Source organism: Hemicordylus capensis, chromosome 1 (genome assembly GCF_027244095.1).
Source record: "Hemicordylus capensis ecotype Gifberg chromosome 1, rHemCap1.1.pri, whole genome shotgun sequence".
In the NCBI taxonomy this organism is placed as follows: Eukaryota; Metazoa; Chordata; class Lepidosauria; order Squamata; family Cordylidae; genus Hemicordylus; species Hemicordylus capensis.
Window position 1 is genome coordinate 223,320,833 of NC_069657.1, and position 25,312 is coordinate 223,346,144.

The following is a 25,312-nucleotide window of genomic DNA, read 5'->3' on the forward strand; positions in this document are numbered from 1 at the left end:
AGAACTCTCACTTTTCCAATCGCTCTTCTATATTGCTCATTATTTGGAAGTAGCTTGGTTTTTGCATCTTGTTTCAAGAAGTTAGCTTCCATTGGGGTGCTGACTTCCTTGGCATCTGTGAGACCCAGACATTCTAAAAGGTCTTTTGTCTTTTGTTTCTGATTATGAAGATAACCTCCATCTTGTTCTATTTTTATTTGTATTATGAGATAATAGGAAATGCTTCCCAGTTTCTTTATTTCTATTTATTTGTTCAAAGGCTTTACAAATTCATCACTATATTGTCTGTTTTGAAAACAATCAAATCATCAACATATATTAGTATAGTATCTATATATTAGTATTTATTGTTTCTAAACCTTGAATATAGATGATTCAGCTTTTCCTTGAATAAACCCGTGTTTAACTAGCAATTGATTTAGCTTTGTATTCCAGGCTCTTGCTGCTTCCTTTAGACCATAAATGCCCTTTTGGAGTTCATACACAAGTCCTCCTTTACCAGATTCCTCGAACCCTGGCAGTTACTTCATGTAAATGTCGTCCTTAATATCATTATGTAAAAATGCAGTTTTGACATCTAAATGGTTGTCAATTTGATGTACAGTTTCCTTGCTGCTGCAATACAGAGAAGCATAGAAGAGTGTTTTACTACTGAGGCAAAAGCTTCATCATAATCCTTACCATATTTCTGAGAATATCCTTTAGCTACTAGCCTTGCTGTATAGCATTGGACATCTTATTCTGCATTGTGCTTCACTTTGAAAACCCATTTGCACCCTACAGTTTTTCTTTCCATAGGCAGCTCTGTAAGTATCCAAGTGTATTATTTTTATGTAGACACTGGATCTCTTCTGCAACTTTTGTCCAATTGCACATTTGATCAACTGGCATTATATCAATATCCTCCCATGTACTAGGCTCTTGCACATTTTCATCTCTAGTAATAGATAAGTCTTTTTGCTGGAACACCTTTGTTGGCTCTTTCTGTGCATATTATTTCTAATTGAGCCTTAATGTTTTCATTTTGCTCCAGATAGCTAGTTGGCATAATAATTAAACCAACTTCTTTCTCTGATTTCTCTTGTGTTCTGGCTCTTTTCGTATCTGAATGTCCAGTTTAATATCTGATACTTCATCAACAGATGGCTTTTCTTTTTCATCAAAATATACCACATTATGCATTGTTATGGTTTCTGTGGCAATTACCTCTCCCCAAAACATCCTGCATCCAGCAGTATGCATCTGCAACGCAGTTTTGTTCTGGATTCTACAGCATTGTCATTTGATGTTCAATGTCTTCCTTTTTTAGATATTCATTTATCTCATTTCCTGTATATTTCCCTCTATTGTCTGATCTCAGAATTTGAGACTTCCTTCCAAACTTATTGCAAACTCTTGCAACAGACTCATTCAATTTTCACCAATCATATAAGTAAATGTATACTGTAAGGCGGAAGTCTGGACCTCTTCACACACTGCTTGGGTGAGATGGTGGCATTTGACAGCCCTTTATCTTGTTTTGGATTCTCCACTATATTATTGAACTTGTCAGGCATACCTTGCTGCTCAGATGATGAGAACGTACCTCAGGAAATCGTACATGTGGGTTTTAAGTGCCTTTCTTCTCTGAATGGAACTATGAATCATTCTAGATCTTTCTAGAATGATAATTGGTTGACAGTTGCTTGATTAATTGTTTGAGTTAATTTTAACCTGAGTTCAATTATTTAGTCAGTTCAATCCATGGTCCAGGACTGTGCAGAGAAGAAAACAATGGAGTTGATAGTTTATACTTTGTCCTTATTTTTCCTTCAGAAGTATTTAATATCTGTTAGATTATGGATCGGCTCATCCTAATGAGCCTGAGGGGTGTGTGCCAGAGCTTGGGTTGTCCCGCCTGAGAACATGCTGCTTGCAGGCTGGCCATTTGTCAGGTAGAGTTTGCATGGCTCAGGTGGCATGGGAGAGAAAGGAGTGACTCGAGCAGCCGGGAAGCAGAGGGACTTGCTCCTCCTTTGGTGCCCACCCCCCGGCTCATTAGGACAAGCCACTACTGGTTAGATTCAAACACGCAGTGTGACATAGGGTGTAGTCCTTTTTCTTCCAACCTCTATATGATCCCTTCTATTGACTGGCATAGTCAGAATATCTCTTGGCTGTGTCATGAGAGAGACTCACGTGTTAGTAGCTCAGCTCTGTGTTCTTTGATGCCAGTTTAAACAACTGTTTAATTTTTGGTAAAATGGAAAGCTCACAGAATTTCACTTTTGGAATCAACATATTAGAGATAAACATCTTTTTCTATACATTTTCCAATTGCTTGTGCTTTTTAAGAAAACTATGTGAAATGCGGTAGTTTGAATAACCCCCCAAAGTGATCAGTTTTGTAAAAATTAGAAAAAAATGTAGCCTTCAATGTCAATGCATTTGTATGTCGTAATAAAATATCTGGAATTAAACTTTATTCAATTGTGCCACATAAAAGACATTTCTATGCAGACATCTGACATTTAAGCTTTTCATACTTCCTCAGTTCAAGGTAGATGCCCTGTAAATGTTTGTTATGCCTCCTCCAATTTGTGTTTGTCTTCTGCATGCTTCCGTATTTTCGGTTGGAAAGTCTTAGCTGGATACTTCTGTCTCCCTTGCACCTGAAATTTATCCTCATTGAAAGAGCCTCTGATTTGAAAAAAAAAATTCCAATAAGTGATTCATTGGTTAAAAAGGTGTGCTTTCTTATTACTCAGAAAGAAGCTTGCAAACACTGCAGCCACCTTTAGTTTACCAAAGATAAATGGAAGCCCTTCCTTTCAATCCACATTGGAATAAAGCCCTTTGCAGTCATAATAGTTGGCAAGGGGTTTCTCAGAAAGTGAGCAAACTATCATTTCAAGCCCTTAAGGAAGTGAGTGTGTGTACAAGAGAGAGAGTGTGTAACCCTCTGCTGCTCATTGAAAAGTAGAAAAGCCTTTTCAGTTGGGGCAGCTTCAGGTTTTGACTGGGCTCAGACAAGAGGTTGTGATGCCCCCCCTTCTCTCTCTCTCTCTCTCTCTCTCTCTCTCTCTCTCTCTCTCTCTCTCTCTCACACACACACACACACACACACACACACACACCAGAGAGAGGGGGCAAGGCTTGGGGTGTTGCTGTTTGTCTCCCTCTCTGCCACTGACTGCCCTCCTTCTGAGCCCAATTCCTCTGTGCCTGCTCTACAGCAAGGTGGGGGGTGTTGCTGTTTCTTGTCAAAGCTGCATATCCATCATTTAGGCAGGCTGCTAGGTGGCTGCAGAGGAGGAGGAGGAGGATCACCAGCTGCCCAAAGCTGAATGCATATGTATGGAAGCCAAAAGGAACAACCAAAACCCGCGGCTGCCTCGGTGGACAGGTCTTGTGATCTTACTTGTGTTCCTTCCCCAGCAGCACCAGTAGTTCTAGTGATGGTGAGACAAGTGAAATGGCAGTATGTGCTGGGATGCCAGTGGGTGGCTGCTGCTGTTGTCCACTTTCATCTGCCTCACTGCTGCCATACCCATCTGATTATAGCCTTCCACCCTGCTAGACTGTGTCCTCTCTCAGCCCCTCACCCACAGTTTGGGATCCTCTGCACAGCACCATGTAATGGCCAGCAAAGTGCGTCCATTTCCAGACTAGAAGCAGAACAGAGAGTGCTGGGAAACGTAGTTTTCATTCTGGAGGAGGCCCTACCATCAGTATTCAATGTCAAGAACTCGTGTTGATGGTGGACCTTAAGAGATACCTTACTACTGATGTCCAGCCTATTGTCCTTACTACTGGCTCTTTGTAGCTTTATCTACAAATTACTTTATCTGGAGAAGACTTAGTTTAACTTCAGTGGCATGTAACTGGCTTGAAACCAGAACTCTAGCATTGGTATGCTTGTGGGCCAGATACTCAAACCAGGATACAAAAGAGGAAAGGGGATACATTTAATGATGTATTTACATAGGGCTTCTTTGAGTTTTCAAAACTGTTCAATGTACATTATTTCACTAAACTTATAAGAACCCTGTAGTACATCAGTGCTATCTCTATATTACAGTGAGAGATGACCCTGAAAGACAATATTTTGTCATGGACTGCTTATTGAGTTCATGGCTGAGATGAGATTTGAACTAGGAGCTTCCTGGCTCACAGCCACTATACTAACGATGTTATGGTGCATGTTGTATCATGCCACCCTTTTTCTAGTGCTCATAGAGAGCACTAGAAAAGTTCTAGAGAGGCTGTGAAGATTCTGAACTTCAAGCATAGCGACTTCAGATCACTCTCACTCTTACACTTAACAGTATATTGAACATGTATGTTTTTAAAAGACAGGCTGATGTAAAACTCACAGGAAAAAACTGGAAAGGGCTGGACTACTTGAGGTTAGCCTGGTAGCTCAAAAGTTTGAAGTGTATTGAGAGTAAACATAGAAGTAGAGTCAGAGATGATGCATTTGCTTCCTCTCCCCTAATCTGCTACACTTTTGAACAATATTTGCAAGGTTTGCTAGGTAAAGTGGATTATTAAGTCTTTTGGGCAACCCATGATACCAGTTTTAGTGGGATGGAGCTGTAGCTCAGTAGTAGAGCATTTGTTTTGCATGCAGGAGGTAGAGCAGTCTACCTGACATCTCCAGACAGAACTGGGAAAGACGCTTACCTGAATCATTGGAGAACTACTGCCAGTCAGTACAGACCAGGGCTATTCAACTGTGACCCTCCAGCTGTTTTTGGACTACAGCTCCCAGCATCCCCAGCCATAGTGGCTAATAGTGAAGGATGATGGGAGTTGTAAGCCAAAAACTGTGGAAGGGCCATAGCCCTGGTATAGACAGTGCTGAGTTAGATGGACCAATGGTCTGATTTGCTATAAGGCGGCGTCCCATGTTCCTATGTTGCTGGTAATATTAGCCCACCGAGCACCAATAGCTTCCAATACATCTGGATCAAGCAAGTTAGCTTGCTTCTCAGTTTTTATGCTAATTGAATTGACATGGGTAAAGTTTAAAACTTGATGCAAGGAAGTGATATTTAGTAATGTGGTATATTTGCCATTAAAACATATGAAAAGTCCATTTTTAACCTGGTATGAAAGTTTGAGAAAAATGGTATGTGGGAGAGCAGTTATAATGGAAGAGATAAGGAATTATATACAGGTTATTGTTTGTACTGGAAAACTACTGCCCCTCCTCCTTTATGCAGAATCACAAATGGTATTCCATTAGCCTCACAGCCATTTGCTTTATTTTCATTTTTCATATCATTCCTTTTTTGTTGTTTTGATTTAAAGCTTGAGACTCTCTTAATATGTATTGACTGTCTGCTGAGGTCTCTGCTGACACAGCTCTTAAAATGATTCAGTAGTGAAGAAAAGCTGATGAGTCCTTCTTTACGAGCTTTGACATATTAATTAGCAAAATGGACTAAAAGAAAGTAACCTTTCCTATTTTCTTTTTCAATTTTCTTAAACATATGTGTATTGAGATTTTAAACAAATAGCTCCCATCAAAGGAGTAATGTGTGTCAGAGAAACCCCATTTTCCAGTAGGTTAACACAGTGATCTTTTTCACCTCTTAAGAACCCACTGGTTGCCAGATCATGCACTTTGTTGGATGAGCAAGAGAGTTTCGTTCCTCTTGTACAGTGTCTGATAATGTTATGTATATTTCTTAAATAATATTTCTTAAATAATTGCCAGTAAACGTTGGGCTTCAAAGCTGTAAAGCTCAGTAGGAATTGGGTGTAATCCATGCAGTACTGCTTAACATCTTTTCCCCCTTCAAACTAACTAATAAGAGGAGGGGATATTTTGAGGGGCTGGTTTCTTGTTAAGGGGTAAGTCCTAGTCTGTGTGTTTGTTATTTGCCGGGGCTAGCATTTGCCAAGGTTAGCAAACTCCTGTGGCATCCAGTTTTTATTTTTCCCTGCCTGGAGGGGGTGAGGTCAGCTAGGGCTGTGGGTGGCCCCACATTCCTTTGAGCCACATCCTGTGACTCAGTTTGAAGCCTACTCTCTACATAAGAGGTGGAGGCCCAAGAATTAGGTGAACAGGGATAGCAAACAGGGCATTGGAGTTTTTCAGGAGTTTAGCGGGAAGTGTGCGGGGGAGTCTGAAATAATTCCCTGTGGTCACAAGGAGCCCAGTGGAGAAGAGAAGGTAAGTACAAATCCCTCCCTCAAATTCTTGAGTAAGGCAGTTCGGACAGTTAAATAGCTATAAACTGTAAATTGCCAACAAAACCTGTTATGAAAATAGAAAGCCAGTGGGGGGGGCACTTCTCATTGTATAGTCGCATGTATAACTATATGCTCCATGAGCAGAAGTCATGGGTGTGTCCTCCATGCAAGGAGCTCCTGGCTCTCAGGTAATAAGATCATTCCCTCGTCAAGGTGGCGGATCTGGAGAACCTCAGAGAGACAGAGAGGCATGCAGATGAGATCTTCAGGGACATGCTAGAAGCATCCGACTCCAGGACTGATAGCTCATCTGCTGCCAGGGAGAATGAAGGTCTGTGGGAAGGACATCGGTCTGAGGAAGAGGGAAATGCTTTTTAGAAGGAACACCCTCCGTGGAAGATGAGCCCATACCCCCTCGCACAGGGGATACTCCTCCAGGGCTGGGGACCTCCTTGTAGTGGATGATTTAATAATTAGATGTATAGAGATATGGGTCTGTGACCTGCGTGTTGACCGCACGATGACTTGCCTGCCTGGTGCGAAGGTTGTGGACATCACGGAGCATCTAGATAAACTGTTAGGCAGTGTTGGGGAGTGGAAAGCTATCGTGGTGCACGTCGGCACCAATGATGATGGGAAATATAGTCGGGAGGTCCTGGAAGCCAAATTTAGGCTGATAGGTAGTGTAAGTCCAGGACCCTCAAGGTATCCTCAGAAATGCTACCTGTTCCATGTGCAGGTACAGTGAGACAAGCAGAACTGAGGGGTTTCAATGTGTGGATGAGACGTTGGTGCCAGGAGGAGGGGTTTAGATTTGTTAGGCACTGGGACACATTTTGGGGCAAGCAAGGCCTGTACAAAAGGGACAGGCTGCACTTGAAATGAGATGGAATCAGACTGCTGGCACTTAAAATCAATAAGGTTGCAGAGCAGCTTTTAAAATGATGCCTGGGGAATAGCTGACAGGACCTGGACAGTATCTGGTTTGGCAAATGCCATCTGTTAAAGTGCAAGGATGCAAAGGATTCAGATAGAACAGAGTAAAACCACAAAAAGAGCAGACAGAAGGCTGTGCCAGCTGGTCAAAGAGTCCAAAGAAAGATAGCAGACACCAAGTAAGAGATTCAGCGTATAGGTGCTTATATGCCAATGCCATAAGCCTCCGAGCCAAGATGGGTGAGCTGGAGTGCTTGGTTGCTAACACAGAAATGGATATCGTGGGCAAACATGGTAGAACAGTGAGAACCAGTGGGACACTGTTATCCCTGGATATAAACTCTATAGAAAGGACAGGGAGGGGCGCCTTGGAGGTGGAGTAGCACTGTATGTTAAAGAAGGGATAGAATCTAACAAGCTAGAAAACCTGGGTGGACTGGAGTCATCCACAGAAACCCTGTGGGTGATAATACAAGGCTTGAAAGGGAACGTGCTACTGGGGACGTGATATCGCCCTCCTGATCAAAACGCTGACAGTGACGGGGAGTTGCAGAAGGAAATCAAGGAGGCTTTAAGGAGAGGCAGGGCAGTAATAATGGGTGACTTCAATTACCCACACATAGACTGGGTGAATTCAAAGTCAGGTCATGACAAAGAGGTGAAATTTCTAGATATGCTGAATGACTGTGCCCTAGAACAGTTGGTCTTGGAACCAACCAGAGAGAAGGTGACCTTGAACTTAATCCTGAGTGGCACCCAGGACCTGGTGCATGATTTCATTGTCATCGACCCTTTAGGGAACAGTGACCATAGTGTGACCAAATTCAGCATATATGTGGGGAGAGAATCACCAAGGAAGTCTAACACAAACACTTTGAATTTCATAAGAGGAAACTTCTCCAAAATGAGGAGTATGGTGAAAAGAAAGCTGAAAGGGAAAATCAGGAGAGTTACTTCACTCCAGGGTGGATGGAGTTCACTCAAAACCACAATACTAGAAGCCCAGTTAGATTGTATACCAAAAAGGAGGAAAGGTATCACTAAGTCTAGGAGGATGCCAGCATGGCTAACAGGTACTGTCAAGGAAGCCATAAAAGGGAAGAAGACTTCCTTCCAAAATTGGAAGACCTGTCCAAATGAAGAGAACAGAAAGGAACACAAAGGAAATGCAAGGTGACAATAAGGGAGGCAAAAAGGATTTGAGGAACATTTAGCTAAAAGCATCAAGGGAAATAACAAAAACTTCTTTAAATACATCAGATTCAGGAAACCTGCCAGGGAGGTGTTTGAACCATTAAACAATGGGGGAGTGAAAGCGATTATTAAGGAAGATATGGAGGTTGCAGAGAAGCTAAACAAGTTCTTTGTGTCTGTCTTCACGGAAGAGGATACTGAGCATATACTTGTTTCCGAACCAAGCTTTTCGGGGTTGGAGGTTAAATAACTGATTCAGATAGAAATGACAAGAGATGATATTCTAAACTGTCTGGAAAACCTGAAAACTAGCAAATCACCAGGGCCAGATGAGGACTCTCATCCAAGAGTCCTCAAAGAACTCAAATGTGAAATTGCCGACCTCCTTGCTAAAATATATAACTAATCCCTGCAATCAGGCTCTGTACCAGAGGACTGGAAAGTAGGAAATTTAAGACCGATTTTCAAAAAGGGATCCAGGGGCAAAATTACAGGCTGGTTAGCTTAACGACTGTTCCAGGCAAACTGATGGAAAGCACTCTCAAGGATAAAATTATAAAGCACATAAAAGAAAAGGCCCTGCTGGGAGAGAATCAGCAGGGCTTCTTCCAAGGTAAATATTCCCTCACAAACCTTTTGGAGTTTTTTGAGAGTGTCAACATGTGAGTGAATCAAGGTGATCCATTTGAAATAGTATACCTGGACTTCCAAAAAGCTTTCGACAAAATTCCTCATCAAAGACTCCTGATAAAACTTAGCAGTCATGGGATAAGGGGATAAGTATATGTGTGTATTTCCAACTGGTTGAAGGACAGAATACAGAGGCTTGGTGTAAATGGAGAGTTTTCACAATGGAGGGAAGTAAGAAGTGGGGTCTCCCAGGGATCTGTATTGGGACCTGTGCTTTTTAATTTATTCATAAATGATCTAGAAGCAGGGGTAAGCAGCGAGGTGGCCAAATTTGCAGATGATACCAAACTCTTCCGGGTAGTGAAATCCAAAACTGATTGTTAGGAGCTCCAAAAGGATCTCTCCAAACTGGGGGAGTGGGCGAAAAAATGGCAAATGCGGTTCAATGTTGGCAAGTGTAAAGTGATGCACATTGGGACAAAAAAACCCAACTTGAAGTAAATGCTGATGGGATCTGAGCTGTTGGTGACTGACCAGGAGAGAGATCTGGTGGTCGAGGTGAACAGTTCTTTGAAGGTGTCAACTGAATGTGCGGCAGCTGTGTAAAAGGCCAATTCCACTCAGGGGACTTAAAATAAAGCTGCTAATATTATAATGCCCTTATACAAAACTATGGTATGGCCACACCTGGAGTACAATTCTGGTCACCTCATCTAAAACTTCTTCACCTCCAGACAGTCTTGGAGGAAATTGATTATCTAGACCCATTTCAAGCTGGCTTTCAGGTGGCCTATGGGTTAGAGACTGCCTTGGTCGGCCTGATGGATGATCTCCAATTCAGAGTTGCCAGAACCTAAGGGGTATACTTGTGGGTCAAATGGGCCGTAAGCCAGAATTTGGCTATTTTAAAGCCAAATCTGGCCACCTAGCTCCAATTGGTAATTGACAGAGGAAGTGTGACTCTGTTGGTCCTTTTGGACCTCTCAGCGGCTTTCAATACTATCGACCATAGTATCCTTCTAGAGCGTCTGACAGGATTGTGGGTGGGAAGCACTGCTTTGCAGTGGTTCCACTCCTATCTCTTGGGCAGGTTCCAGAGGGTGTCCCTTGGAGACTGTTGTTCTTCAAAATCTGAACTTTTGTATGGTATCCCTTAGGGCTCCGTGTTGTCTCTGATGTTGTTTAACATCTACATGAAACTGCTGGGAGAGATCATCAGGAGATTTGGTGCAGGGTGCTATCAGTATGCTGATGACACCCAAATCTATTTTTCCATGTCAGCATCATCAGGAGAGGGCATAACCTCTCAAAATGCCTGCCTGGAAGGCGGTAATGGGCTGGTTGAGGGATAACAAACTGAGACTGAATCCAGATAAGAGGGAGGTACTCATTGTGCAGAGTCGAAACTCAGGAGATGAGTTTGATCTGCCTGTTCTGGATGGGGTCACACTCCCCTGGAAGGAACAAGTACACAGTCTGGGGCTGCTTCTGGATCCAAGACTCTCCCAGGTTGAGGCACTGGCCAGAAGTGCCTTTACTCAGCTTCGACTGATATGCCAGCTGCGTCCGTTTTTCGAGATGAACTACCTCAGAACAGTGGTTCATACGCTGGTAGCCTCCAGAGTGCATTATAGGGATGTGCACAGAACACGGAGTGTCTTGCTTTAAGGGTGGGGGGTTGTACTTACCCCTCCCACCGCTTTTCCCCCTCCAGTGCTCTATTTTTCAGATAGATTTTTGGGGCAGCAGCATTCCTCCCTGCTGCCCCTGCCCCTTGTTGACCAGTAAAAGCGGAAATAACTTCTACACATGCGCGCGCCCACCCAGCACACAACGTGAGCATGCAACGTGTGACGTGCGTGGCGGGCGCATGCGCGGAAGTTACTTAGGAACATAGGAAGCTGCCATATACTGAGTCAGACTATTGGTCTATCTAGCTCAGTATTGTCTTCATAGACTGGCAGCAGCTTCTCCAAGTTTGCAGGCAGGAATCTCTCTCAGCCCTATCTTGGAGATGCCAGAGAGGGAACTTGAAACCTCCTGCTCTTCCCAGAGCGGCTCCATCCCCTGAGGGGAATATCTTGCAGTGCTCACACATAAAGTCTTCCTTTCATAAGGGGACAAGTCATGCTTGCTACCACAAGACCAGCTCTCCTCTTCTGCTTTTCCGGTCAACAAGAGGGCAGGGGCGGCAGGGAGGAACGCTGCCGCCCTGAAAATTTATCTGAAAAATGAAGCGCTGGAGGGGGGGAAGCGGCAGGAGGGGTAAGTTCAACACACACACCCGCCCTTAAAGTGAGACATACCCCCCGGCATCGGACTACTGGACCAGGCCACTTGCGAACCAGTTCGCAGACCTCTAACATGGCCTGCAGACCGGTTCGTGCACATCACTACTGGATTACTTCAATGCACTCTATGTGGGGCTGCCCTTGTGTGTTGTCGGGAAACTACAACTGGTTCAGAATGCATCAGCTAGATTGGTCTCTGGGTCATCTCGTAATCTCGTAAGTAATACATATTACTTCTGTATTGAAAGAGTTACACTGGCTGCTGATAAGCTTCCAGGCAAAATGCAAGATGCTGGTTATGTCCTATAAAGCCCTAAACAGCTTGGGCCCTGGGTATTTAAGAGAACGTCTTCTTCGTAATGAACCCCACCGCCCATTGAGATCATCAGGAGAGGTCCGTCTGCGTTTGCCACCGACTTGTTTGGTGGCTACTCGGGGACGGGCCTTTTCCGCTGCTGCCCCAAAGCTTTGGAATGCACTCCCTGCTAAAATAAGAGCCTCCCCATCTCTGACAGCTTTTTAAAAGTCTTTAAAGATGCACTTTATTCACCCAGGCTTTTAATTAAAGATTGTTTTAATGGTTTTAATATCGTTGTAAAATATTATGAACTTTACATTGTTGTGATGTTTTAACTTTCACTATATTGTTTATTTTGTTTTAACTACTGTGTTAAGTTTTTTCTTGTCATTTATTTTAACTAATGTTTTTGTTTTTGCTTGTTGTAAACCGCCCAGAGATGTGAGTTTTGGGTGGTATAGAAGTGTGTTAGATAGACAAATTGATAGACAGATTGATAGACAGATTGATAGACAGATTGATAGACAGATTGATAGACAGATAGACAGACAGATTGATAGACAGATAGACAGACAGACATTGTAGAACTGGAAAAGGTGCAGAAGAGGGCAATCAAGATAATCAAGGGCCTAGAGCACCTTTCTTATGAGGCTAGGCTACAACACCTGGGGCTATCTAGTTTAGAAAAAAGACAGCTGCAAGGAGACATGATAGAGGGCTATAAAATCTGCATGGTGTGGTGAAAGTGGATAGAGAGAAATTCTCCTCTCTCTCCCATAACACCAGAACCAGGGGTCATCCCATGAAATTGATTGCCATGAAATCTAAGACCAACAAGCAGAAGTACTTTTTCACACAATGCATAATCAGCTTGTGGAATTCTCTGCTACAAGATGTGGTGACAGCCGACTTCCTGGATGGCTTTAAGAGAGGTTTGGATAACTTCATGGAGGAGAGGTCTATCAATGGTCTGAGGGCTGTAGGCCACCTCCAGCCTTGAAGGCAAGATGCCTCTGAGTACCAGTTGCAGGGGAGTAATGGCAGGAGAGAGGGCATGCCCTCAACTCCTGCCTGTAGGCTTCCACTGGCATCTGGTGGGCCACTGTGTGAAACAGGATGCTGGACGAGATGGGCCTTGGGCCTGATCCAGCAAGGCTGTTCTTATGTTCTTGTTCTATAGACAAAGCTCAGATTTTTCTTATTTTCTTCCAAACGGATGAGGGGGTAGCTCATGGATTACATATTTGCAGACTTCATTTATTATCCGTTCCTCTTGAGGACCATCACTTGAAATTGAAATTTACCACACCTATATTAAACTTCCGATTTCTCTTTCATCTTTTCCTTCATGATTTTCATCACTTCAGTCATTAGGATATATTTTAATAAATAACCTGAGGATTTATCATACCATATCTAAATATGAAACCTCGATATCAAGAGTTGTGGGAGAGGAACATTTCTGTTGTGCAGGATTTTCTGCTAGGTAGTGCTCACCAGTTGGTTTATTTCAGGATATGCATGTAATCTGTGTGTGCCACACCTTCATGTTGTTGCTACTTTTCTTACGAAGGACAAAACTCTCACAAAAGAGGTATGGGCTGTGAAGGTTCAGAGACTCTACACTTTCCCTTCAGAGCTGTGTTGGAGCCAATCTCTCCTCTCTCCAATCCTAACAGTGCTCTCGCAGCATCATGCTACTAACTGAAGTGGACATTAGGTCAGGCATGTGATGCTGTTGTCCAACTGTTCTTTAATGTTCTAGGCTGTGTAACGAGAAGCATTTGATAAGTAATAGTACTGTTCTACCCTTAGGCTGCTATAGTTGCTGCATTCAAGAAACAATTCATTAAGGATAACAGGCAGGTTTAGAAACAAGTCATTACATGAAAAGGTTGAAGAAGGTAGATATACTTAGTCTGGTGTGGGAAACTTTCAAGGAGGCATGTTGACCGTCAGCTGTATTACAAGGATGCCCACAGACTGCACAGACCTAGAGTAAAAGCTCAGAAGAAATAAGTTTAAACTAGCTGGACTGGGAGCAGAGCATCTGTGCCTCTAGTTCTCCCCGCGCCGGCACCGTTTTCTTTCCCTGCCCACCTGCCGCTGCTGTTTTCTCCCCCCCCCCCGCCACCATTTTATTTGACGCCTTGCCCGCACGCCTGTCCCCCAGCGCTTTCCTCTCCCCCTGCCGGCAGCTCACTCGCAAACTCTCACAAGAGCTGCCACACATGGTATTAGCAACAGGGACGCCTTAGAGAAATACATAGATAGAAGATTATAGGCAGGTTGAATAAGATTAAAATCGGGAGGTTTTAAGCAATGAAACAGGACAATGTAAGAAAGCCATAGAATTGCCTGCTTTCTGGTGTCAAGGACTGACTGTTGTCAAGGACTGACATGTTGTCCTCCTCTCCTCCATCAAATTATGACATTGAACAGCTGTGTCTCTCCAAAAGCATGGGGGGTAGGGATGTGGCCATGCAGAGGTCAATTGCGCATCCACGGCAGTCTCCAAAATGGCCACCGCGCTGGAGAGGGAAGGCCCGAATGGGCTGAAGAGCCAGCCAGGGCTGCAAGGAAGGCCAGTGGGGGGAGGGGGGACCTCCACAGGGGGACCTCAACTGCCACTTCCAACAACTCCCCTGGAGGAGGTAAGTGACACACACACACAATTTAAAAAAAAAAAAAGTTCGGGGGGGTGGCAGTCGAGGGGGTGCTGGACCAAACTGGTTCCATGCACATCCCTGGGTGGTGGGGTGTGAGAGTGATTTTTCTCTCAAAACATTATAGTGCCCCCATCATCACTTCAGTTAGTGTATCATTTTGCTTTTTGCAGAATGTTTGCAGACGTTGCAGCCTCTCCAGCTTGTAGTAATCAAAGCTGGCAGTGCAGTAGAGAGAGATGTTCACCCAAAGGAGAATGCATAGCTAACTATGGTGTTGTAAGGGTGCTTAGCCAATGTCTGGTGTATAAAAGTAGAGCCTACTGTGACCTTCAGTTTCCTCCATTTTCTTTGTTGTCACACTTTCTGTCAAAATTTAGTTGGAACAAGAAAATATGTTGAGAGGGGCAGAGAAAGGCTGAAGTATGCTTCTGGGTGGGCGAGCTGTGCCCCATATGTTAGATTCCTGAAACAGAAATGGGAGCAGATGGAGGGCAACAGCTTTTCTGAAGGGCACTTGCCCACCCTTAACCCCCTCCCCCAAAGTCACGCTTGGTTATTTGGGACAGGGACCTGGTTTTTGATTTTGTTTCTCTATTTAGTTCCACACACATTAATGGTACCTCTTTAGACTGGATTCTATATTTGCAGTTTCATGTATTCATGGGCATCTAATTGACACCTGATTTTGTTTTCTGCGTATACTAAAGAGTTAAAAACCATGTATCCGTGGTTCCTAAAGGGCTGGAAGTGGCTGCCGAGGTCACTTCTGCCTTCCATTTTGTGGCTCGTTGCTTTGAGATGGAAACACTTTTCTGTGGTTTTTCACAGTTTGGCGGGGTTGGGGGCATTGCTGGGCACAAGGAGCCCCGTGGAGCATGGTAGAGTGCATTTTTTGCTGATTTTCTGCTGGTTTTTTGCCTCTTTTAAATAAAACAAGCATTTTCAGGTGTGTCTCTCCCCCCAGTTTGGAGGCATTTCACAGTCTGTGGGGGCATTGCTGGGCACAGGCAACCCCGCGGAGCACACTACAGTATGTTTTTTGGCGTTTTTACAACTTTTTCATGCATTTTGGAACCTAACCCCCTTTCCCCCCATAGGCATGCCTCATTACTTGTGGTTTTGTTACTCCTGGTGGTAGGCAAGGAACTGAAGCCCCACGTGTAACTCTTTGCTAACTGTGCAAAGAGACACCTTTTAACATGATGATTTTCTTTATTTAGCAGAGGAAGAGTAACCGGCCCTATAACAACAACAACAACAACAAGGTTCTCCTATATAGATCTGGTTCCTCGTAGCTGCATCTCAAGTTATTATAATTATCATATTTAAATGACTATCATAGTTACATTTCAAGTGGCCACTGAGATATGTACTAGGCCTTAAGACAGTTGATATTACTTTTCACCCAAACTATGAGGCCTGAAGATCTGGAATAAATCCTTCCTCTGCAAATATCATGTGCTGTACCTTTACAAAAACACACAAGAGTTTTCTTTTCTTTTATACTAGGGCAAATGTCAAATGTAGTCTTTCCAACTATAAAGAAAGTTCATGTGGTTTAGCTGTGTATGTCCTTTTACCCAAACTGAAGGTGTATAATACAATTTAATTTTTTTTAAAAAAAGTTGTTTGGCTGTATTTTTTAAGAAGCCACAGAGAACTCTGGAATCAAGTTTAGAAACATCTCAAATATTAATATACCTAATCTTGGTCAGTGATTCTGAGTATACTTTTCCTGATTGTTGATTTATGAAAGAATAAATAAGCATTGTGTGTGGCAATGCAGCATGCCTCCCCTTATTTGTGTGCATGCACACACAATAATTTTACTTATTTTTAATTTTAATAATTTTACTTCTTTTTAATTTTACTTACAGTTTAATATTTTACTGATCTGAGTAGGACTGATTATAACTTTTATCTCCTCTTGCTTACTGTAGTTGTGTGTGTTGAGGATATTGAATTGAGAGAATCCATTCTTTAATTGCACTTGAGTAAGTTACAAACTATTTGAGGTACTCTGAATTTCTGAGCATGGATCTTTCCTGGTCTCTCTTAGGGAAATAGGCTTCCTGATTGATGGTAGCCCTAGCCTATCATAAGAGATTATAACTCGTCAGAGAAAATTAGTGCGAGTGGCTCCACTTCACGTGGCAGTTGGGTTTGCTTTAAGTACATAATTGTCATGCCCATGTTTCCCTTCAGCAGACCTACAAGTAAGAATAGTCCTAAACACCTCACTGAGCTGCAGTTCCCCATCACATATATATGTTAGCATTTTGTGTTGCTGAGGAAGGAAGGAAGCACCAATGTTACAGTGGTATACCTACAATGAACATGATTGCTGTGACATGGTGGAGATTTTCTCAGAGAAGGTTGAAAAATGTCTGAGTCATATCTGATGAAGATTTCGAAGATAGAAATTGTCTTAGGGGAAAGGTTTGAAGTATGAAGCTCTAGCGAACAGCTCTATGGATTGTGGTATTTCCATTCAGTTTCAGTTAGAACATAAGCTGGTCCAAGGCCTGTCTAGTCTAACATCCTGTTACTCACAGTGGTTCACCAGATGCTTCTGGAAAGCTCACAACTGAGAGATGGAGGCATGCCCGCTTTCCTCCTGTTGCTCCCTCTGAACCTGAGTGCTTTCCTGAGGGAATCTTAAAATTGCTTCACAATGTACAAGTTTGTGCTTTTGTATGTATTGTGCATTCATACAGTCTGGGTTTTGACACCATCTTGCATATGAGAACAGTAAGATGTCATAGACACAGCCACAGCCTGTATTCAATGGCAGATTAAGGCAGAGGCAGAGGAGGCTTCTGCCTATGGTGGCAAAATTTGAGGAGTGGCAACTTTTGCTGCTCCTCAAATTTTGTCGTGCCTCCCTGGGGGCATCAGCAACTGTGGGGAGGGGAGGCACGAGGGCAAAATCCCCCTTTTGCCTCTAAATTTCACCACTGCCAGAGGCAGGATGGGATGAGGTGTCAGTGGCTGGCTGCAGGAAGGGTGAGGGGCGAGGAGGGAAGAGTGTCCCTCCTTTTTAACCTTTTAAAGCACCAGGAGTGGCGGTGGCCTGTCTCCGGCCCTGCCAGGGCCCCCTCCAGTAACATCCCACACACGGGGCATGGCTTACTGCTCAGGCTCCGAAGCTGAGCAAGCTCTCCCACTGTCTTTTCAGACAGCGTTTGCTGCCTGACAGTGCTTATTTCCTTTTCTCTCCCTCACTGGAGTTTACTCAGAAGTAAACAATTTAGCTCAATGGGCTTCCTCCCAAGTTAGAGTGCATAGGATTGCAGTTGTAGTTTCCCCTCTGTGCCTTTTAGAGGTGTGTGTGTCTGGATCTGTGTGTTGTATGATTATTGTTGTAATTGAAATAACCCTCTCAGTTCAGAGAAACGTATTCTCTTGTGCAATAGGAGGAAATTGTGATAGATAGATATAGATATAGATATAGATATTTGCAAGAGCCCAGTGCTCTTGCACAAATTCATTGGGGGGGGAGGGAAAGCATTCGGGTCACCCGCGCCCTCTTCTCCCCTCTAAGCCTCAGCATGGGAAGAAGTGGTGTAAAATCCGATGGCTAACTCCAACCTGCTTTAAAACATTAGGAGTTGCCATAGGATTTTACACCACTTCCTCCCATGCAGACTGGAAAGCACCCTGGTGGTAGCCTATACTGTCAATACTAGTAGCCATTGATTGACTTGTCCTCCTTTTAATGGACTTCTCCTCCTCCTCAGCTCCTTTTAAAGTCATCCAGGCTGGTGGCCATTGCCACATCCTGAGGCAGAGAACTCCATTGATTAATTATGTACTGAGTGAAAAAATACTTCCTTTTGTTAGTCCTACATTTCCTGGCAATCACTTTCACGGGATGACCTCTGGTTCTTGTATTGTAAGAGAAAAGGGTCTCTCCATCTACTCCACACCATGCATAATCTTATAAACATCTATCATGGCTCCCCTTAGCTGCCTTTTCTCTAAATCAAGACCCCCAAATGTTGTAGCCTTGTCTCGTAAGGAAGGTGCTCTAGCCCCCGATCGCTTTAGGTGCTCTCTTCTGCACCTTTTCTAGTTCTATAATGTCATTTTTGAGATATGCTGACAAGAGCTGTACGTAGTATATAGACTTGTGTAAAGGCATTATAATAATAGTAATTTTCATTTTGCTTCCTAGCATGGAATTTGCTATTTTCACAATTGCTGTACACTGAATTGACATTTTAAATGAGCTTCCTACCAAGATACCAAGATCCCTCTCCTGGTCAGTCACAGATAGCTCAAACCCCATATGTGAAGTTCCAGATTTGAACCTTGGAAGCAAACCTACTATGCAAATCATCAATACAGATTAAATTTCTAAAAGTTATGGATCTTTGTGTGAATTAGTCACCACTTCTGTTATTACAAAACATGACACCCGAAATGTTGCTGCTGCTCACTGTTGTTAATACTTTGGGCTAGGATCAGATTTCAGACTCTGCTTTGAGGCTTCCATCTTCTGTATCTGTCAGTGGCTATGAGATGCCAGTAATCTTCTGCTCCTAATCTAATTAATTAGGACAGTAATGGAAAGAAATTGCCATGTTTCTATCCTTAGATTTTCTGAGAAGCGAATTGCTTAAAATCCTAAACACAGTCCAGATCTCATCTCCTATCAATACAGAGGAGGAGGAGTGCAAGTCTGAGTATCACAGATTAAGAAAAAAGGGATGGGAATATTAGGAAGTAGTCCCAGTAGTCCAGAACTGCAACAGCCTAGACCTGTATTCAAGTATCCTGCTCCAGGCCAAGCCAGGGTCTCCGCCAAGGCAAAGATTTGGGGGAAAGACAGACTTCGCTCAGCTCCAAATGAAAAGAAGTCAGGACCTCAGATAACTCCAAGTAAGAGATCAAGAGAACTGGATATAACAGCATAAAATGTTGTTAGTCTAGCTGACTGCCAGTTTTTATGACTGCTGCTCGTAAGAACAGCCCTGCTGGATCAGGCCCAAGGCCCATCTAGTCCAGCATCCTGTTTGGCACAGTGGCCCACCAGATGCCGCTGGAAGCCACAGACAGGAGTTGAGGGCATGCCCTCTCTCCTGCCATTACTCCCCTGCAACTGGTACTCAGAGGCACCCTGCCCTTGATGCTGGAGGTGATCCACAGCCCTCCCACAGCCCTGGAGGTGGCCCACAGCCCTCCGAGGTGGAGGTGGCCCACAGCCCTCCGACAATCTCCAGTTCCAGGAGAGGGGAACCCCCTCCTGCTGCCTGGCCACCAAGCTTATTCCAGCAAGCTTCATGGCCAGACTGTGGGTAAAACATCACCACATCATTGAAGCAACCACGATTGGCCATGATCTTGAAGGGGGCATGCTGAGCATGATCATGTAGTTTTGGAGCACTCTGCCCATCCTCGGCATGGAAAGGCCATTTAAACCTTTAAAAAACCATGCCATGCCAGTGCCTCGTCTCGAAGCAACTGCACCGCCCCCCCGCGTAAGACTCCTGCACCCACCTAGTCCTGCACAAGCATTATTTCATGGGAAGCTGGGGTTTTAGATGTTTGGTATCCGAGGCCTGTTTTGTTTAGTATTTGTGAAAGTGGGGTCATGGTGATTACAAACAACAGAGGGGATAGTGAGTCCCCTTGGAAAATGCCTCTTCTAATGCTAACCTGTCCAAGTGTCTCGCCATTGCTTGTTAACTGTGTACTCCACATGCTCATTGCTTTTTTAATAAATATCCGAATGTTTTTGCTGACACCAGTTGTTTCTAAACATTTTAGTATCCATGTGTGAGACAATGAATCGAAGGCTTTCTTGTAGTCAATCCATGCAACACTTAGATTTGTTTTTCATCTCTTGCAATTTTTAAAAATCATTTTGTCAATCAGCATCTGGTCTTTTGCGCCTCTGGTGTTTGGGCAATTTCCTTTCTGTTCAACTGGAAGCTGTTTGTTAGTTAATAAGTGTTGCATCACTTCATCTGCTATTATTCCAGTTAATAATTTGAACATGGTTGGCAGGCAGGTTATCGGTCTATAATTACTTGGAACTACACCTTTTGCTGGGTCTTTCATGATGAGATGAGTTTTCCCAGTTGTTAGCCATTGTTCAATATCACCTCCTTGCAAAAGATGATTGAACTGTTTTGATAGTTGTTTATGAAAGCTTGTTAGGTGTTTAAGCCAAAAGCCATGCAGTTCATCGTCGCCTGGCACAGACAATTTTTAATTTTCTTTGCTCTTTCAAGGCCAGGTTACTGGGGATTATTATTGTTGTTGTTGTTGTTATTTTACATTTATATCCTGCTCTTCCTCCAAGGAGCCCCGAGCGGTGTACTGCGTCCTTGAGTTTCTCTTTCACGACAACCCTGTGAAGTAGGTTAGGCTGAGAGATGCATGACTGGCCCAGAGTCACCCAGCTAGTATCATGGCTGAATGGGGATTTGGACACAGGTCTCCCCAGTCCTAGTCCAGCACTCTAACCACTACACCACGCTGGCATCCAAAATGGATGACAAAGGGTGTGAGCTCTAGGTCTTCCTTTGAACTGCATACTCACGAGTTGGCTCACAGGTTGAGCTACTGCCTCAAAAGGGGCCCTCAGAGGGCCCCAACTCTCTGTGGTAAAAGATAGAACGGAAAATCTGCATACCCACCCTTCCCTGTGAAGCCTTGCATGCACTCAATGGAGATTTTGACATGCCATGTGCTGGAGCCTGGCCACGTGCATGGATGGGTGGGACCCTGGGTGCATAGACAGATTTTTAAAACCATTCAAAATTCCCAGGTTCAGTCTGGCATTGCGCCATATGCATATCTACCAGTGCAGGGATTCACAGGAGAAGAGAGCCTTGATTTCCAGCAACCCCAGGAGAGTAGGGTAGCCATTTCAGGGCAGAAACATGTTACATGTCTTCATGGGCAGATGGGCTGGACTGGGACATGCTTTGACAGCTACTGAGCGGCAGTCACCAAGACAGGGAGAGTAGTCGGCAGGGTACCCGTCCTCGCAGCTTTCTTCCATAGAGCAACACTGGCTCGATATAGAGCCCCAATGGCCTGGCACTCGCATGACGGAACGGTCCATAGGAGAAAGGGTTGTTTTTGGCCGTTTGGCTTGAGTAGAGATTTTGTATGGCAATTCTCTTCCTCTCCCCTCTAATAGTCCTTCTTATGAATTGTAAGGGAGTATCTCCATGGCCCGGAACTCTCTTGAGCCTGGGTTGGCATGCATCTTTATTCCTGCTGCCATTTCTGTCACACTCAGACTGGAGCACAGCTGAGCCTGGTGACTATCTCCTGGTGAATATCCCCCTGGGAGCAGGGGCTGGGCCTCCCTTCCCCAACCCAACTGTTAAAAAAAATAGAACTTGGCTGCTAGAGAAACTTTGCTTGGGGCTACCTCTTAAACCCAACTCCAGGTACCACCCCCCTCACTAACTGTTCCTCTCTTGGCACTGTGATGAGGTGACCTGGGTGCATCTGCACCACCACTTCTATGATTGCTGTTTCAAATTGGCACAAAACCACCGTTATGGCAGTGCCCAGGTTGGGACGTAAGGGCGTAGCAAGGTTGGAGGGGGCCCAGAGACAAGATTTTAAAATGGGCCCCTCACACACAAACACACTTCACAATCGATCGTGCACTCACACTCACATCCCCATTATGAATACGGTGAATTTCTAGTTCACATTGAATCTAGTTTTTTTACTCTCTGCTCCTGCTGATCTCCAAGAGACTCAACATAATTCATAGGGGGTGCAACATGGGCGGGTGGGGAGTCATGTGATGTGCCTCTGGGGGTCCCCTCGAGGCAGTGGGGCCCCAAGACGACTGCCTCCCCTTGCCTAATGGTAGTTACACCCTTGGACGTAACCATTCGGTGGCCAAACTGGAGGTCCCTGCAGCAAACCTTACTGCAAACTGAAAGTTCAAACTGGAGTTTGGCAAGGCAAACCGCAGGTTGCTTTTGGCCCGAAACCATGGTTTTAACGCATTCGGACATACTGGAGTTCCAACCTCTGCCCTGTTGAACTCCAGTTTGGCATTATGTCTGAACCTGGCCTATGTAAAAATGAGGGGAGCTTTAAAACTGAAAAGTTATAATACATTGACCCCATATTGAACCCAGCCCATTTGCTTTTCCATTGTCACATGCAAAATTCCCAAGAGATAGTATGATGTTCATTTCTGAATTGAAATTCTCAAATTGAAAAATACTTTAATCTTACATATTTTAATTAATAAATAAAGTGCCATTGAATGCTCTATTAGAGTGCCTTTAAGAAGTGGTATGTCATATTCAAACATGCTGACTTCAGATAGAACAGAAAATCTGAAATCCATTGAACAAAAGAAATTGTGGGAATGGCTTTGAGAACTTCTGTACAATGTTAGAACCTACTTACATCATAGCTAAGCTGTTTAGAACTGTGGAGTGTTTTGAGTTTGGTCTGATTCATCATTATTGATTTCTGGCAATACCTCCAGTTAGTATCTGGAAAACCTTTCAAGTCCCCTGTCCTGACTGGAGAGGTCAACAGATGTACAGGGGAGAGGAAAACCCCCAGTTCTTTAGAAACTTCAGAAGTTGGCTGTTGCTGGCAAACATTGTGATTGCCTGTATGCTACTAAAGAAACCTGTCGTCACTGATGAGTTCCTAATTTTCCCTAATCCTTTCTCTCCAGATGCTAGATTTTTCTGCTCATGACACACTTCTGGCAGTGGGTATGCTGAAATCACTGATGCCTTAGACTTAATGAAGTTGGCATTCTTCCCAGATGATACATCTGCCCTCCTAGTTTATACCTCAAAGGGTGAGGAGGCAGCTAGCAAACTACTTCTTTACTCTAGCTATGATGCAAACTGGAAGAGTTAGATACTGCCATCCATTCACAAAACAGAATAAGGTTTTTGTCTGTAGGTCCCATTACTTCCCTTCTTCCGCAGCCACTAGTTCATCATCATGGTCTCTGTTGTCCACACCGATGGGCTTCACGCATGCGCAGAAGACTGTTTGGGATCCTTCCAAAGCTTTCTTTAGTTCTACCTTTTGGGTGGGAGCTCCCCCCCCCCGGTGATGTCATGCCCTTCTTCTCTCAGTTCTTCATTGTCCGCCGCTGCATTCACAGCTCTGGCTCAAGATTCCTTCCATTACTAGCTCTCGTTACCCTATGAATGCCAGCTTCCCCACAAGTATGCTTGGGACGACTACAGATCCTATCCTTGGGGTTGGCACCCCGGGTCCCCCTCTCCCTACCATTGAGTTTGGAGCGAGAGCTATTTGAGGTCTCCTGCTCATCCACATTACCAACAGTCGGATTGGTCTCCACAAAGACCACACTCCTCATACGAGCATTGCACTTGGTACTGTGCCTCCTCCAGGACCTGGGCGCAATGATCCAGGTCCAAGACTCCCGAGGACAGAAGACTTGTGGAAGTAAGCCTCCATGATACTGATGGAATTTATGTACTAGTATGCTTAATTGTAGCCATTGTCTCTTTAAGCCCTCTCTCTGGCAGGTCTCCCCTAAATAATAGAGAAAATGTGAGGGGAAGCTAAAAATGGCATCTGCATGGCAAGTAGTTCTTTATATAGATCTATTCACCTGCATGGATCTCTGCCATCTAGTTGCAAGAGTCTGTGTCTGCCACCAAAGTCCAGGAACATTAAATGGTGTGACCACAGCAGGGATCACTTGATATGTGGATGCAATATTTGGCAAAATCACTGTGGCAGTTACTACTGCTGCTGCTATTACTACTACTTCCCATGTTGTCTAGTGGTAGAGGCCAATTGTGCTTCCCAAACTAACAAAACAAACTCTCAAACTGGGGAGAAGGAAGCTCTAGAGAGACAGCAAGTAAGAAACCTAGCATTATTACTGTACTAAATAAATCCAGAAACATTTTACAGTGCTTAGAAGTAGGGAATGTACAGAAGTGAAGATATGGAAACTGCAAATATTGAGTAATTGATCCAGTGGGATCATGGGGGTTAGATTCCAGGATGGCCAAAGATCAACCAAATTTTGCAGGAGGGGGGAGTTGCTTACCTTGCTCTGCTGCTCCCCCTGAGTCATGCTGTGCCCCAAAATTGGCCTAAAATCAGCACACACACACACCCATTTTTTTTTACCAAAGACGGGAGCCATTTTGTGGCTCCGTCGAAGAAAATGGCAGCCGAAAATTACCTCCATGGTCATTTCTGGCCACTTCCAACCCACAGATATGCAAGTTTGGCATGTTTTCTTATCTTTTTATTTTGCATATGGTGAGGTTCGATGTCTTTTTTTTGACTGCATCTACGCGAATCCGCGGATATGGAATGCATGGATAACGAGGTCCACCTGTACTTTGGATGTCTGCCCATCCTAAGGCACTCGTTGGACACAAGATTACAATGATGTGACTACAAAGAATGGCAAATTCAGTTAGTTGGATCTATTAGACGAGACACTGTGAGAGTCTGAGTATCTCTGCTGCCGCCACTCAGTTCTGTTCTGGAATGATTTGAGTCTAGAATCACACTTCTTCCTGGTTTATTGTGTGGTCATGTGAGGTATCTCTTTTGTTGATGTGGGAGAGAAAATAAAATATTCTTACTCTTTGATAACACTGAAATAAATGGTTTTATTGTTGCAGTACAAGTTTTTAACCTGTAATGGTTTCAAGTATTAGTTGTAAATAAGCGGAGGGGTTTCAGGGTGCTGCCATAAACTCTTAACGTATCGCTTATAGAGGCCTTGGCATTCTTAAGATGAAAAGCCTTCCTTGTTTTGTTTCTCCACATCGGATTGTGGTGACTTGCTTGGTGACCAGCCTCCCTTCTGAGGACTTTTAGGTCATTCCCTGAGCAGGTCGTGGCTTTCCTATAGAAAGCAGCTTTACCCCTACCTGTGCCCAAGCCCCACTGCTCTCTTCCTATGAAAAGTCTCTCCTGTTCAGTACTCCTTTTCTCTCCAAGCCTCCAGCTCATGCTCTCTCCCCTTCTTAAACTCCACCCAACTGTCCTCCAACTGTGTTTTTTGTTGTTTGCTCTGTGTGTGTGTCTTCTCCCCTCCTGCATTCTAAACAAGGTTTCTCTGTCTTTCATGCAGAGGTCTCATTGCTGCTACA

At 44.0% G+C, this 25,312-nt stretch overlaps 1 protein-coding gene across 6 annotated transcripts in view; it reads left to right on the top strand.

The window, feature by feature from the left end:
- The window catches only part of PARD3B (par-3 family cell polarity regulator beta), a 734,574-nt gene that overhangs the window by 376,537 nt on the left and 332,725 nt on the right, over positions 1–25,312 (top strand). The gene's annotated exons all lie outside the window — the stretch shown is intronic.